General features: G+C 35.5%; 1 pseudogene; it reads left to right on the top strand.

Annotated features, from left to right (window-relative positions):
• Window positions 1–666: 666 nt before the first annotated feature.
• LOC126499698 (splicing regulatory glutamine/lysine-rich protein 1-like) lies at window positions 667–15082 on the top strand (annotated as a pseudogene).
• The last annotated feature ends 994 nt before the right edge of the window (window positions 15083–16076 follow it).

Below are 16076 nucleotides of genomic sequence, written 5' to 3'. Positions count from 1 at the left end.
TTAGAACAAATTTTCTACCTCTAGGAATCAATTATGCTAGCCAATGACACAGATTATCAGACACATTAAAAACTTGCCCAACAAGGGATTGCATATGAATATTATATCAAAGTATCAATGAAAACAGAAAATAGGTACTTTTTCACTATCAAAGTTTGTTTTTATTCAAACATAGACTGAATTAACTTGAAAAATTTGCTTCTTATTTCAAAGGGATGTTTCTAGAATAATTGGATACTATAGCTTCTCTTTTTGGTGTCATAGGGCCTCACACTTTAAGCCACCATATTACTAATTCTAGATAGTTGTCTCTTACTATAGTGAACTATGATTTATTTTTTTCTCTCATAAATTTTGACAGCCAGTGTCATGTTTACAAAATATTGCTCCATTCATTCTTGGGCTGGATGATGTATCATATATTACACTCTGTATGTGTGCTAAGAGAAATCAGTAAATAGATAAACACTTTAGAAGACACTAACCTTTTCCTTTGAAAAGCTGTTGGGTGCATCTATGGTTCATACAAATGAGTGATCATGTGTATGTGCTCATGTATGCTTTCAGAGGCAATAACATGGCACCTTAGTTACCTTTCCATTACTATGAAGTCCAATCATGACCAAGACATTTTATAAAGCAAAGCACTTAATTTGAGCCTTGTCCATGGCCATCATGGCAGGGAGCACAGAGCAGGCAGGGAGGTATGTGAATGGGGCAAAAGCTGAGTGCTTACAAAACTGGAGGGCACAAGGAATAAGACTTGACCTGGTATGGGCTTTTGAGAGCTCAACTCAGAACCAACATTCAAATGTAGCAGCCTCTAAGGGCCATTCTTATTCAAAATACCACAAATGGTATGCAGTGTCTTCCTTGGTTTCTTTCCTCCACCTTGCCTTAAGCACCTTCTTTGACTAAATCAGAAGGCCCTGAGTTGTCTAGCCTAACTGGCCAATGAGCTCTCTGAAAAATCCCCTTTCCACTGGTGAGTCCTGAAATTACCTGCAGGAACAGCTATGTCCGGTTGCACGCTCATGAAGCAAGCTTTCTTATCCAATTAGTTATTTCCAGCCCTTTACTCTTTTCAGTTTAAGATTTATAGATATATAGACATGCATGCATTAAATATACACAAGGGTGATAAATATTCACCATCAAGTTGTTGATTACTATGTGGAAGAAAAAAATATTTTTAAGGAAATTTTTGGTAGCTTTGTTCTTTCTGTGAAAGAAGGAAAAAGGATGAATTAATTACAGGAGACATTTATTAAATCATTAAAATAGAAATACAGTTGTGAATTTTCACAGTATAAGCTGAATCCCTTTCGAAAAGTGATTGTAGTATTAAAAATAGAAATTGTGTAAGAAAAAATAGATGCCCTGCATGGGAGAGATATTAAAGCTTCTCATAATAGATGTCTATAAATTAAACCAAAAAAAGATAGAGAGAAAAGAAAATCCTCTAGATATTCAGCCTGCTGACATTTTCAACCTGAGTATGACATTTCTAGAAGCACAGCAGGTAGCATCCCCAGACAGGCTCTACCTAGGATGGACTATTCTAGCGAGTCAGATATTACAGTCCTTTGATTGTCAATTGTTGTGAATAGCAGCAAAAGAAGGAGTGCTGAGCATCAGCTACCAGGTGCACCAATCGCTGACACTGGGGGCACAACTGTGGTGAAGTTTAAGGCAGAATGTGGGTCTTGTTTTTGTGATCTTTGTGGGTCTTACCTAGCCTTGCATTTAATTATTATAATCAAACATTTAGTGAAGCATACTGTAAAAAGCACTGGTTCAGGTAAAAGCATACATGCAGTAGTAAAATGATATGTTTTTTGGTTTGGTTTAAATATGAATGGCCCACACTGACCCATAGATTTGAATGTTTAGTTATCGAGGAGTGACACTTTATTTCAGTAGACTTAGGAGATTTTGCTTTGTCGGAAGAGTTGTGATCTTGTTGGCGATGTGTGTCCCCAGGATGAACTTTGAAGACTCAAACACTCAAGACAGGCCCAGTGTTGCTATCCTCTTACTGCTACCTGCTGCTCCAGATGTAGCACCAAGTTTGTCTGCAAGGAGCCATGTTCTCCACCATGACGTCATTAAACTTTTGAAATTGTAAACAAGCTCCAGTTGAATGCTTTCGTTCATAAGAGTAGACATGGCCACGGTGTCTCTTCACAACAGTAGAACACTAACAGAGCAAGCAAGAAAATGGGTCATTTGATCATAACCTAAACATTTTGTAAAAGGTAAAATTAACCCTTAAAATGGTAGCGACAGAACATTTTAAAGATACTATTTGTGTGGTTATCGAAGATATTGTTTAGAGAGAATGTATTAGTGATCACTGCTTTAAAGAGTTGAGGTGATAAAGTAATGATGGCAAGAGATATGTTAGTAATGTCCTAGAAGAAGAAAGTCAGAGATGCTTTCAAGCATTAATCATTTTTGTTCAACAAATACATACTGTAAATGGTTACATAATAAATATTTCTTATATAGTTGAGATAAAATATTAACCTCATGTTAATTAGAAACATAGGAAAACATAGAATGCAGAAAGTGATGATATCAATTTAAATTTGAAACAGAAAGACAAACCTAAATATTTCTTTATGCTGGTACCTTATTAAAATATATACAAGCCGGACGGTGGTGGCACACGCCTTTAATCCCAGCACTCGGGAGGCAGAGGCAGGCAGATCTCTGTGAGTTTGAGGCCAGCCTGGTCTACAAGAGCTAGTACCAGGACAGGAAACAAAAAAGCTACAAGAAACCCTGTCTCGAAAAATAAAAAAAATGTATACAACTTGCTGTAATATTATAAGAAATTAAATGTAAATAAAAATTAAATATTTTCAAAGAAAAGTTATACTTAATATACTGTTAATAGATTTCAATTGTAAAGCAGTAATTCTGAATATTTTAAAGTATACATTAAATGAACTCCAATACATTGATATCTCTTTGAGGCTACAGTTCAAGATATGGTGAATGGCAATAAATTCGTTGGTGGTCTCCATCAGGTGTGCAGAGAAAAGTAATGCCATAAGACAATACTGGAATTTGAAGTCTATGAAAGTAGAAATCACCTTGCATTTAGAGACAGAATGACTATGAAAGGAGTTTCGGGAAAGCTTGTACTTCATATTTTTGACTGGAGCAAACAACAACAGACATTACACATTGCAACAGTTCATACCTTTTTTTTTGTATTAGGCAACCCATTAACCCTCTGATTCTCCCATTTACCAGTGACCTTCTCAGCAGAACTGTTTCCAGATGCGTACACTCTCTCACTATGAGCATTTTATATATTCTCTGTCACTTATCACACCATTGAAATAAATCTTCTTTCTAGTTTCCTGGCTTATACTTGTATACAAAAAATTTGAATCTCGCCGGGCGGTGGTGGCGCACGCCTTTAATCCCAGCACTCGGGAGGCAGAGGCAGGCAGATCTCTGTGAGTTCGAGGCCAGCCTCGTCTACAAGAGCTAGTTCCAGGACAGGAACCAAAAGCTACGGAGAAACCTTGTCTCAAAAATACAAAAAAAAATTGAATCTCATATGAAAGATAACATATGGCATTCGAGTTCATGACTTCATTTGTATTTAAAGTGGTATAATTTATAGCCAACCATGTATATGTACCACATTTTTTATCTGCTAATCTGTTCGAATAACTAAATTGGTTTCATTTATGAGTACTTTGGTTTTATTGTCTTATTAATTATTAATAATCTTATGTAAATGGGATTGTGTTATGTGTATGGTCTGAAGGTTCCTACAGATTCCAAATGAGAACATCAATTCCTCTGAAGTCAGACTTATAATAAGTTAAGATTATCTGATGTGGTTGTAGGCAGCTGAAATTTATAATATTGTTGAATCACAGTCTTAAAATTTCATTCTGGCTGATTTTAAAATCACTAAGATCTGCCTGATTTAGCCTCTTGACTACTGGGATTAAAAGTTTATACGAATATGTTGGCTGAAATATGACTTTCTTAATTATTACCAAATATGTTATCAGATGGATGCACACTTGACTTTAATTCCAGCAACAAGAAGGCACAGGTGAGCATGGTTTACAGAGCTAGATAGAGGACAGCCAATGCAATACAGAGAAACCACTCTCATAAAGAAAAGGTATAGAAGGAAGGAAAGCAGAAAAAGAAGGATAGAAGGAAGGAGGCAGGGGAGGAGAAAAGAAGGAAGGAAACAGAAAAGGAAATAAAAAGAAAAAAAGACAGACAGAAAGAAAAATTTTATTACAAAGTCTTGGGAAAAATATTCCTATCCCTGTCTATTAACAATGATAAACTACTAATATACATATTACTATATGATATTTTCTAATTCAAAATCATTAAACAATTTCTCAAATGGAAAACATTGTAGTATTTAATATATATGCAAAGAGATATATAATAAAAATTTAAGAAATAGTAATAGTGTAAAGTTTATCTACTATAGTAATGTAGAGAATCAAGTGTAGATTCAAATCTCTCATTAAAGCAATTTGTTGCATTAAATAAATGCCCCCATCCAATTTTCTTGGAAAAAAAAGATTATATTGGGTGACTTTTAATATATGAATTCAGGCAAAACAATGTCTGAAAAAGTTGGACATTTTAAACAATGCAAGATTTCATAGACTGAGGATACAATATAATGTTACAATTGATCTGAGAAATTTGAAAGTTACCCTGTAATTTTTTCTTCTGTGGACAATATCTTTCTTGATTTCTATAGCAAGTGAAGCAAATGACATTACATACTGTCAAAGCTAAATTTAGTTCAAGAATGAAGTTTGAAAGAAAGAAAATTTAATACAAGAAAATTCCATTTCTCCATTCCATTCATCATATTGTCAGATTGTGTGCGAATGTTTTATAATAACATCACCACATTTTAAAAATCCCTCTCTGTACTCACACACACGCAGACACACAACAGACACAGACACAGTGGCATATACATAATCGAATACCTTTGAATATGTTCACTAGCAAAAAGAATATACAGTATTTAATCTCCATTTCAAGGATAATTTTCTGTTGCTTCCACAGGGCAGGGAACCCTAACTGCTCTTTGGACTGGAGAGGGAGGGAGAGAAGAGTGAGGGGAGGGGGAGAAGGGTGGGAGGAGGGGGAGGGAAATGGGAGGCTGGGAGGAGGCGGAAACTTTTTTTTTTCCTATTCTCAATAAAAAAAAATGGCAGCTTCATTTTTACTTCCATGGTTAGTTTAGGGAGTGACACTTTTCACTTTGAACTTCACAGTAATAGAGGAACAATCCCAGTGAGAGCTGAGAGTGAAATTTCCACTCATGTTTCTTTGTGGTTGTCTCATCAATAGGACTTCACTATTCTATGAATCACCCATTTAGAATCTTTTTTTATTATTTTTTAAAAAGAAAACACACTATCTTTATTCTTTTTACATAACAATCCCAGTTCCCACTCATTTCCCTCCTCCCATCCCTCTATCTAGCCCCAACCCCCATCCATTCATCAGAGAGGGTAAAGCACATTGTTTTGGGGAAGGTACAAGGCTCTCCCTACTATATCAAGGTTGAGTAAGGTATCCATCCAAAGAGAATGGATTCCAAAAAGCCAGTGCAAGCTGTAGGAATAAATCCTGGTGCCACTGTCAGTGGCCCTGCAGTCTGCCCCAGCCATACAAATTGTCATCCACATTCAGAGGGCCTAGTTTGTTCCCTGTCTGACTAGAGTTCATGAGTTTCCATTAGCTCATTATTTCATTGGGTATTTCCATCATGGTCTTGACCTCTTTGCTCATATTCTCACGCCACCCACTCTTCAATTGGCCTTTGGGATTTTAGCCCAGTGCTCTACTATGGCTCTCTGCCTCTGCTTTCATAAGCTTCTGGAAAAAAAGGTACTATGGTGACATTTAAGATATTCATCATTCTGACAACAAGGCAAAACCAGTTCAGGTTTTCTCTCCACTATTGCATCAGCTGTCTTAGCTGTCGTCATCCTTGTAGATTCCTGGGGGGTTCTTGATAGTGCCAAAATGGCTCCCCCAATCAAAATATGACTTTCCTTGTTCTTCATCTTTGTCATTCCTCTATCCTGACTATCCCATTCACTCAATTTCTCCTTCCCTGTCCCCTTCTCCCCTTCTCTTCCTGTTTTTAATTTAATACTATTCTAATACATGCATACTTAATGCACACTTAATTGTAAAATAGAACTTTTATCACAGTAGTCAGAGGATAACTTAAATTATTGATTCAGTGCTTCACAATTTCCTAGTTACTGAGTGGGGCATTTTCTAGAGACTAGATGACAACTACCTCCAAGTGTTCTATAAGTTTTGGTTGCATCCATGGACAGAAGTGACTGTTTATTTCTTTTTTTTTTTTCTTTTTATTGTCACAAGGTTTCTCTCTGCTTCTAGGTTACAACCTCCCCCCAGGTAGGTTCACTCTGATTTTATTTAATTATAGGAGTTCCAAACTTTATAAAACTTTGCAGGCCCCATATTATTATGAGGCATAATAATTATTTGCTTATAAAGGGTTCATTACAATTAGACAGGACTCACTTTATTTAGAACAAAATTATCTGAATGTTAACCTGGCTTGCAATACTCCATCCATTTACCATGCATTAAAACATAATGAAAACTATCATGTAATAGTTTTATGAATTTAAATAAAGATAGTATTACAGGAATCTCTCTAGCATAATAAAATGTGGAAATAAGTTTAATGGTTACTTTAGAAACTTAGATTATTCAGGAATCATATTGCAAATATAGATTCTCTCAGATCAAAAAACTGAGGAATCTGAGGAATCTATTTACTTCCTGAAAACTTGTCTTGGTCAAATAACATATAGTGGTACTTAAAGATAATACCAATAAACCTGGAAGAAACAATGGAAAATTTTCTCTAGCTCCACGAAGTTATTGATTAATCTATACATTTTAAATGAACTGCAATATTCATTGTAACCCTAAATCAGAATATGCAAAAACTGAAAATATATGTTTATTTAGGCAGGCAAACTTCGAAATTAAAATCAAATTTGTGCTTGTTTATTGAGACTAACTTTTCTTCAGGTGAATCTTAGAATGTAAAATTGGTTCAACTTGGTAAAGAGACTTGGTAAATACATTAATAGGAAATTATATACCTTCTCAACTTGTATGTTCACTCTACTCGGAGGCTCCTCCAGGCTTCCTTCCAATCATTATATCTATGGGGTGTTTGGGACTTGCATCATCACACTTTATAAATTTAAAATAATGTAAATTCAGACTTTAAAAAACAAACAAATAGACATATCATCCTCAGTATTTTGTGCCTTTGCATGTGTGTGTGTGTGTGTGTGTGTGTGTGTGAATGACTTGTAATTTCCACAAAAACAGGGATTGGATTCATGACATTGGTGGATCATTTGTTACCCGCTCAGTTGGAAATGTCACGAACTTATCTTTTTAGCAACTTGTGACAAACAGAAAAGGTTGTGAGGTCAGTTACTAACTTGGCTTACAGAAGAGAAAGAGTCAGGTGTCTTACAGCTTTCAACACCTCAGAAGTATCAGATAATGGATATGTTACAGGGAATTTATCTTCCCCTTGAGGAAGAAAGGAAGCTACAGGACAATTTATTTATTTCATGCTGAGACATTTCTTCAAAATCTCTGAAATGGTTGTTCAAACTAATTCATATTGTACCATGTTTTTCACAAACCTTGAAAGTACAGAGGAAACAGAGAAAAATCCACTATTTTTGGTGTATTGTAAGTATGTTTATCAATATATTTCCCAAATCTTATTATTCTGCTCCCATTTTTTTCTTTTTTAACCCATACAATAATATTTCGTAATTAGTTATATTATTTGACAATTGCATAAGCAAAACGATGTATTTTATAAAAATACCTTAGACAGAGTAATATCTGTCTCTAGAAGCTATTTAATCATTATATTTTTAGTTTAGATTACAATTTAAAGCAGTATTTTTTTAATATTACCTACCAAATTCAGCTCTCCCTCCTGCCCCTCCTCCCACTCCCCCAGGCTTCTCCCCACCTCAGCCTCCAGCCACTCCTTGAGAGGGTAAGGCCTTTCATGGTAAGTCAATAAAGTCTATTGCATCACTTGCAAGTAGGATTAAGATCCTCCTCCCTCTGTCTAGGATGAGGAAGGTATATCTCCATAGGGAATGGATTCTAAAAATCCAGTTCTTATACTAGGGAAATTCTTGATACCACTGCCAGTGGCCCCACAAAATGCCCAAGTCACACAACTGTCACACATATTCAGGGTGCCTAGTTTGGTCTTATGCAGTTTCCACAACTGTCAGTCCAGTGTCAGGGAGCTACAATTAGCTCACATCAGATGTTTCTATGGGTTTCCCCCAAATGGTCTTGACCTCTTTGCTCATGTTTTCACTCCCTCCTCTTTTTGATTGTATTCTGGGAGTTAGGCCCAGTGACTAGTTGTGGATTTTTGCATCTGCTTTCATCAGTTGCTGGATGAAGGTTCTGTGATGACAATTAAGATAATTATCAATCTGATTTCAGGGGAAGGGCAGTTAAGTCACCCTCTCCACTATTGCTTAGAGTCTTAGCTGGAGTCATTGTTGTAGACTCTGGAAATTTCCCTTGTGCCAGTTGTCTTGAAAACCCTATCAAGATATCTCTTTCCTTGTTCTTCCTCTCTGTCTTTCCTCCAAATGGACCATTCTGTTCTTATCCTCCCCCTTTCCTGCTCCCCTCCCTTTCCAACTTCCTCCCTCCTCCCCAGTTCCCAATTTACTTAAGAGATCTTGTCTATATTCCCTTTCCAGGGCGATTCATGCAATTCTCTCTTACGGTTCTCCTTGTTTCATGTCTTCTCTGGTGTTGCCAGTGAAGCTGAAAAAAAATATGACAAAATCTTAATATTTGTTACATCATTAATACTACTTTATGTTTACAAGCTAATGACTACTAAATGTGCATTGAGTATAGATTACCTTTTGATTCTTCTTTATATAATGGGCTCATTTCTTTAAACATGAGCAACCATTTGGAACTGCTAAATGTGTGCTTAATGTATTCATTGATCGTAGAAATAAAAGAGTAGAAGAAATCAGAACCAAAAGAGCCAACCAGAATATGATGGAGAAGAGAAATCTAAGAAAGATATAAACAAAGAAAGACTACACAAATGTCAGTCCTGTGTAATAATTAGGAGCTTACAAGTGATCTGAGAAATTAAGTTAAAAAGTCATTAGACATTTTACACTTTCTGATTATTAAACAATTTTAAAATCCAAGTTTTTCCCAAAGTGCTATAATTAACAATTATACATATAAATTGAACATATAAATTAATGTTTGTCAATATTCATGATGACTGGAATACATTTGAAAATTCAAAATATTATAGTTTTGATAATGAATAGGTAAATATATTTTATATTTAAAATCCATTAATCCAGAATTAAATGTCAGTAAGATGTTTAATAGCTTCAAACTCCATGAAGAAATGTCATGAGTTGATTAAAATCATGATTCTCAGATAAAGAAATAAGTATATTTATAATGTACAAGTATATTTATAATGTAAACCATACTATATTTCACTTTAAACCCTTGCAGACAAAATTTTATTGTTTTTCTTCCTTTAAATGTGGGAACAACTGTCATAGTCAAAAGCATACTATGATAAGAATAATTCATAAAATGAAAAAAGAATGAATAATAATGTGTTCTTGTCTTCACTTTGTATAGCCTTATTTATATTATTATTATAATATTATTTTATGTAATACCTGTAATTAAAACATCTAGCTTCTTTATTTGTCTAAAGACAACCACAAACTTTTTTGTTTATAGCTTCTTTATAATCTATATAGGCCATAAGAAATAAAAAAGTTTTAGTGTTGACAAAGGTTTCTGTTCCACCTCGTCCTGCAGCCATTCAGTCCCAAAGAAACACTGAGAGGCCTACATTAATTATAAATGGTTGGCCTATAAGCTCAGGCTTCTTATTAATTAACTATTACATCTTACATTAACCCATAATTCTTGTCTGTGTTAGTCAAGTGGATTGGTACCTTTTAAATTAGTGATGCATTCTCATCTTGCATCCTCTGCATCTGGGTGACAACTATAGACTGATCCTTTTCTTCTCCCAGAATTCTCCTATTCTGGCTACCCTGCCTATACTTCCTGCATGTCTACTGGCCAAACAGCATTTTATTAAACCAATACTCACTGGTAAATTAAAATATGTGTTGTGGGAAATTGTGATATTTACTTATTTAACTTCAAAGTTAGAAAAATAATCGTTTAAGTGGAGAATTCCATAGAAAAAGTCTATACAAAAATGTGCTTTACAGATCATTTAAAACGCATTTACAAAACCTTATGCTTTCATTAAATTCTTGGAATTAAATAATAATCACTCCTATTTTAATAAATATTCATGATCTAATTAAATGTGCAGTGTGAATGCTACTGGCTTTCACTCAAATATCGTTACTGGAATATTAGTCACAAATATATTCTATAAATGAAATCACTTTAATTAGAAGCAGCAAAAATGTTGCATTTGCATAATGACAATTGGTAAAATTTCAACTTTTTCTATACTTAGTAAAATATAAAAGTCCCTACTTGAGGCCTCATAATTGTATTTCAGCATGAACATATAAACTCAATGAAAACATGATAGCACTTAATTTGGAAAATAATCAAATTAAAGTGATTTAGAACACTTAAAATTTTTATTTGCAAAGTTATCAAATAAATAACTTTCTTCATCTATTGGTATGCATCTTTATGTATCTCTGTCTCCTTTTCTCTCCAGTCTTTCTGTTGTGCATATATGTATTCACATGGATGCATATGTGACACAGCATGCCTGTGACACTAGAAGACAAATTACTGGGAATTTTGTTTTCCTTCACTTTTTAGGCACAATGAACCCAGCTCTAATCCTCAGCATTAGTGGTAAACACGGAACAACCTATCTGTGGCTAAATGAGTGATAGGATTTGGTATAATAGATTCCTCAGGAGCCCATGTTCAGCACCAGCAATGGAAGTCGGAAGACTAACTACAGATTTCACCTTTCCTTTCTCCCCTTCAAATTTAATCCTTCAGTCTTATCCCCAGCCTCCTAAAGCTGCCACTTCTTTCTTGTCCCCATCTTAAGTGGATTACTCAGATGTTCTTCCTTTATCTTTTTCACCATATATCTCTTTGTTTAGACCCCAGATCCAGCAGAATTTTTTTTTTTTGAACCAGATGGCTAACCCTACCACAGAAATAAGTATGCCAGCAAACCACACAGGTTATTTCCAGATCTTTATTGTCCTTTTTTCTCCTCCAAGTCCAGTCTCCAGTCTCATGCCTAACATTTTAGCATCCAACTTGCAATATCCTGTTCTCTTGTATTCATTTGCCTTGTGGCACAAATAGATTCTTCTGGATTACACTGCTTTCCTCCCTCTTGTGGACTTTCCCAGCTACTCCTTTTAGCCCATTCATGTTTTCAAATACCAGTTCAAAACACCTAGATATCCATTCATCTGTGTACCCATAGGGACATACCTTAACATACAGCTGTCACACTCTCAATAGGAGAGAAAACAATGGAACCAAAGACTAAACACCTACCCAACAAAGAGAAGACCAGGACCAGTACCTACAATTGCAATATTTTCAAACCTAAATGCCATAATGTGAACATAAAAACACAATAAATAACAGCCAATATAATATTACACTAGCTCCCAGCAATCCTACCACAGTACACCCCGAGAAACAGAGCACGGTTGACACTGAAGACATGGACCATAAAATAGACTTTTATGCATATTACACAAGTTCTTAAGGAAAGTGAATATATTCATTAAATAAATTTATGACAACACACACACATGCTCACACAATACAGCAGAAGAAAAATGATACAAAATTTCAAGACTAAATAGTAGAAATAGAAGCAATAAAGAACACCCAAATTGATAAAATCTGGAAATGAAAAGAATTTAGGAATTTGAACAGGAAACAAAGAAGCAAGTCTCACTAACAGAATATATATGCGATCACATTAAGACTCTGAGATACTGAAGACAAGGTAGAAGAAATGGATACATAAGCTAAAGAAAATGATAAATTAAAATAAAATTGCAGGTGTAAAATATCCAGGAAAAGTGGGACAACATGAAAAGACCAATTCTAAGACTAATAAAAATAGAGAAAGAACAAGAAACCAGGTTCAAAAGCAAAGAAAATATTTTCAACAAAATCATAAAAGAAAATTTTCCTAATCTAATGAAGAGAATTCATAACAAGGTACAAGAAGCATATGGGGCACCAAACAGACTGAAACAGAAATTTCCCTCAGCACCTAATAATTAAAACACTAAACTTATAGAAGAAAGTATACTTAAAGGTACAAAGGAAAAAGCCCAGGTAACATATATAGGCAGAACTATTAAATAACACCAGACTTCACAGTGGCGACTCTAAAACATTGTATATCCTGGATATATATTATATAAATTCTAAGAGATCTCAGATGCCTGCTTAGTCCAAGGAAACTTACAATTGTAATAGATGAAAAAAGAAATTACAAAATAAATCAAAATTTAAGCTTTATATATCTGCAAATCCAGAACACAGGAGTGCCTAAATAAAAAGAAAGCTCATCTGACAGAGAAAAACACACCCACTTAAAAACAAGAAAAAAATAATCAAAAATTTGTTTTATGAGTGAGCAGTTGCCCTGATACACAAGCCACATAAAGATCTAACAAAAGAAGAGAATTGAAGATCAAATTCCCTTATGTATATAGATGCAAATATATTCAATAAAATGGGGTCCAAGAACACATTGAAAGGATCATCTACCACAATCAAGTAGTCTTCATCCCAGAGATAAAATGGCTTTTTTAATACAAAAATCAGTACATATAATTTACCTCATAAGCAAACTCAAAGGCATATAATCCCACATGATCATTTCATTAGTTATAGAAATGACCCTTGAGAAAATGCAACACTTCCTGATAAAGTACTAGAAAGACTAAGGATATATGGGACATACTTCAACATACAAAAACAGTTTACAGCAAGCTCATAGCCAACATCAACTTAAATGAAGAGGAAGTCAAAGCACTACCACTAAAATCAGGAACAAAGCAAAATTTTTCACTCTCTACATATCTATTTAATATAATACTTGACGTCTTATGCAACAATAGAGGTAAAGGAGATTAAGTGGATGTAAAGTGAAAAGGGAGAATCAAAGTATCTTTACTTGTAGATTGTATGAAAGCATACTTCAAATTTTACCTAGAAAGTGATGATAAACATTTTTAACAAAGCATTAGGCTACACAACTATATAACAAATCCAATAGCCTTTTTATACACAAATACAAGACTGAGAATGAAATCAGGGATACCACAATTCTCAAAATAGCTGACATCAAAGTATAATATATCTTGGGGCAATTCTAATGAAAAACTTGAGAGAGTTATATAATTAAAAAACTTTAAGATATCAAAGAAAGGGATTGAAGAAGCTATCAGAAGAAGAACAGTGTAATTTTTGTTAAGCTGTTCTCTACCAAGGGCCCTTGCTTTTAGTGGAGTTATGTTTGGAGACAGGCCACTGAAAATAAATCACTCCAACAATGCAATAGTAAGACCTCCTGAGATGACACTCAGGCTGCAGCTAAGGAGTTAGAAGAGGTAATGAAGAGAGAACGGGAAACTCAGTCATTTGTCTCAGCAGCTATTGAACGAGAGTCTGGAAAGAGCAATGAAAGGAAAGGCGGTCGGTCTTGTTCTCACACTTGCTCAAAGTCCAGGTCTAGCTCAAAATCCCATTCTAGAAGGAAGAAATCACAGTCAAAGCACAGGAGTAGATCTCATAACAGATGACATTCAAGACAGAAAGATAGACGTAGATCAGAGAGTCTACATAAAAAGCACTCGAAGTCTAGGGAGAGGCGGAAGTCAAGGAGTCGTTCACATCATTGGACTAAGAAAAGATACCCGAGAAAAGGTGAAGGAAAAGGACAGAGTGAAGGAGAGAAAGAAGGAAAAGGAGAAAGAGAAGGAGAGCGAAAGGGAAAAGGATCATGAAAAAGACAAGAAAAGGGATAAAAACAAAGATAAAGACCGAGAGAAGGAAAAGGACAAGGAAAAGGAGTGGGACAAGTACAAGGAACAACACAGAGACAAGGAGCGGGAAAAGACAAATCGAAAAAGGCAGACCAGAAACGAAAAAAGAAGTCCAGAATTCCACCCAGAAGTTGCAATGCATCAAGAAGATCTCGTAGTACCATCTCGTAGTACCAGCAGGGAAAGGCGGCGACAAAGGAGCAGGAGTTCTTTCAGATCTCCAAGAACATGAAAGACCATAAAGAGAAAGTTTTCCAGGTCTCGGTCTCCCAGGGGCCGGAATGAGAAAGAGAAAAAGAGAGAAAAAGAAAGGGACCACATCAGTGACAGGAGAGAAAGAGAGCGTTCCATGTCTACAAAAAAAAAAAAAAAAAAAAAAAAAAAAAAAAAAAAAAAANGAACACAGTAAAGAGACAGATTCAAGTGTGAGCAAAGATGCTGACGAGAAGGACTCCCCAAGGACTGAGGAAGAAAACAAAGTGCAGCAGAATGGGAATTGCCAACCAAATGAAGAGAACAAAACTGATGTGGCGTAGGACCGCCTGCTGCGTCTCTCCCTCCACGGTGGGATCAAACCCAAAGCGTTCAGTTTGCAGCAAGGTGTACACGGGGAAGAAACCCACATATGGGAACTAGCAGCTCTTCCGGCTATGAGGTGACATTGTGGACATCTTGTTACTGAGCATGGACATCATGGAAATAATCAGATGTTACCCGAGTGCACCATCTTCTGAAGTCTGCATTTCCGTGGTGGCTGGCACACTTGTCATGTGGTTCATTAGTGTTTGCCAAGAAGCATTGCAAATCAATTGAACATCAGAGGTCCAGAGTTGAACTATCCCTTAAGACTGGAGATGAACATTGGAGGCTCCTAAAGAAAATGCTAGTTACTGAATTTTGTATTGTTTTACTTGGGCACCTGTGATAAAGTTGTGAAGGAGTGTTTCTCGCTTCAACTGCTGTCTTACTTATGATATGTAAGTAGACTAGGGCAAATATTTGAATCTTTGCTATTTTTCTGACCATTTCACTAATAAAGTTCAGTATTTTAGAGGAAGAAAAAAATCTAAAAACAAGAAACATACTTCTTACTCAATAAGGGAAATATAGAAACATAAGAAAGGAATATTAACAAACAAAGAAAACAAAATCCCTACAGTGTAAATCCAAACCCTGTAGCTCAATGTCCAACCTCTGGGCCTCACTCACTCTGTCAGCTTGTAGACGTCCAAAGGCCTGGGCAGATTGCTTCTTCAGCTTTGCCGTCTGTATCACACATATCTTTACTTTAGATCATTTCTACTCCACACATGCTGCTAACTGGGACAGAGGTCCCATATTCTCCACTATTGAACTGTCTCTATTGGAAATTACACAATACTTTCATCACTGACTTTCCTGGCCTCTGCACAGTGATTCCATTCTTTCCATACACTGCTTCCATGACCCCTTCAGACTTTCAAATCAGGGCAACCTGGGAAACTCTGAAATACTATTTGTTAAGTTCTTCTGTTGTCTTTATAAGCAGTCCAACTGCCCTGGAGCATCTCTGTGTCCATACTGAAGGTTTACTTGCCTGTTCCCTTTAGGAAGTACAGAATTCACCTCAATGGTGCTGACAAGCAATTTAATTTCATTTACTATTTAGCCCCAAGTGTCACAAACATTGGTTTCACAAAGTGATGCTGATATGTTGTTAATCACACAGTTGCTTTATCATTTCTAGCTGCCCAGCACACACAGATTCTTAGATATGATAATAATAACAATAATAATTAATAATAATAATAATAATAATAATAATAATAATAGATTACACAAGTGGTGTGTGTCCCATTTTTTAGTTAGGGTCTTCCTTCTTTCTGAAACCTCAGGAGCTATGCCTCTACAGTCTTG

The sequence above is a fragment of the Alexandromys fortis genome, unplaced genomic scaffold, assembly GCF_014885135.2.
Source record: "Alexandromys fortis isolate MF-2015 unplaced genomic scaffold, M_Fortis_MF-2015_v1.1 scaffold_37, whole genome shotgun sequence".
NCBI classification, from domain to species: Eukaryota; Metazoa; Chordata; class Mammalia; order Rodentia; family Cricetidae; genus Alexandromys; species Alexandromys fortis.
This window is presented reverse-complemented; position numbering and strand designations above follow the sequence as displayed.